The following is an 809-nucleotide window of genomic DNA, read 5'->3' as shown; positions in this document are numbered from 1 at the left end:
ACCTGCAGGAGCCTCCTCGGCAGGGGGGCTCCGGGCTCCCCCGCCCCTGCAGGCCCCACCACAGCCCCAGAGCCGGCAGCCCCGATCTAGGAGGCGCTCCAGCAACGAGGCCCTGACCGCCGCACTCAGGACCCCGCCCCGGGAAGGCGGGAAAGGTCCCGCCAAGGCGCCTGGGCTCCCGCCTCTACCTCCCCCACCACGAGTGACCAGCGTGGCCTGGCGAGGGGGAGGGGAGGAGGCGGGAGCGGGGCGGGAGGGCCTTCCTCCTCCTCCTCCTCCTCCTCACCCACGCCCCCTCCGGGAGTGTACATATTTATATATTCAGGACACGCCCGTAACCAAGTCCCGGCCCAGCCCCCCTCGGACGTCAGCGGGGTAAACTGAGGCCCGCGGCCTCTCACGCGCTCAGTCAGCAGCGACCGCCCCCCTAGTCCCCGCCCCCCCCCTGGGGGTGGGGTGGTCTCGCGGGGTCCCCTCCCCAGCGCGCGGGACCCCCCGCACCCCGACTGAGTCCCCCCCGCATCTCCACCTCGCCCCGGCGCCTCCCCGGACCCCCCCGGGCCCCCCGGCCTCCTCCTCTACCTCGGCGCCTGCGGCCCAACCGCCATCTTAGGAGCTCATTGTGGTGGGAAAGGGGGAGGCAGGGGGAGGGGAGGGGGCGCGCGCCCAGGCCTGCGCCGTCGCCTCGGCAACCCACGCACTACGCACGTACGCACCACCGCCGACGGCGTAGGGGAGAGATCATGTGATGCGACGTGATGCGACGTGATGCGACGTGATGCGACGTGATGCGACGTGATGCGACGTGA

At 72.7% G+C, this 809-nt stretch overlaps 1 protein-coding gene across 16 annotated transcripts in view; it reads right to left on the bottom strand.

Moving 5' to 3' along the window:
- The window catches only part of PCM1 (pericentriolar material 1), an 80464-nt gene extending 79807 nt beyond the window's left edge, over positions 1-657 (bottom strand). For all 16 annotated transcript variants that reach the window (XM_027853608.1, XM_027853612.1, XM_027853610.1 and 13 more), the window contains exon 1: positions 583-657. The gene's annotated coding sequence lies outside the window, so the exon portion shown is untranslated. The remainder of the gene's footprint in view (positions 1-582) is intronic.
- Between the last annotated feature and the right edge of the window lie 152 nt (positions 658-809).

The sequence above is a fragment of the Vombatus ursinus genome, unplaced genomic scaffold, assembly GCF_900497805.2.
Source record: "Vombatus ursinus unplaced genomic scaffold, bare-nosed wombat genome assembly UNPS02010193.1, whole genome shotgun sequence".
In the NCBI taxonomy this organism is placed as follows: domain Eukaryota; kingdom Metazoa; phylum Chordata; class Mammalia; order Diprotodontia; family Vombatidae; genus Vombatus; species Vombatus ursinus.
Note: the sequence above shows the minus strand (reverse complement) of the source record. Positions and strands in the feature narration are given on the sequence as shown.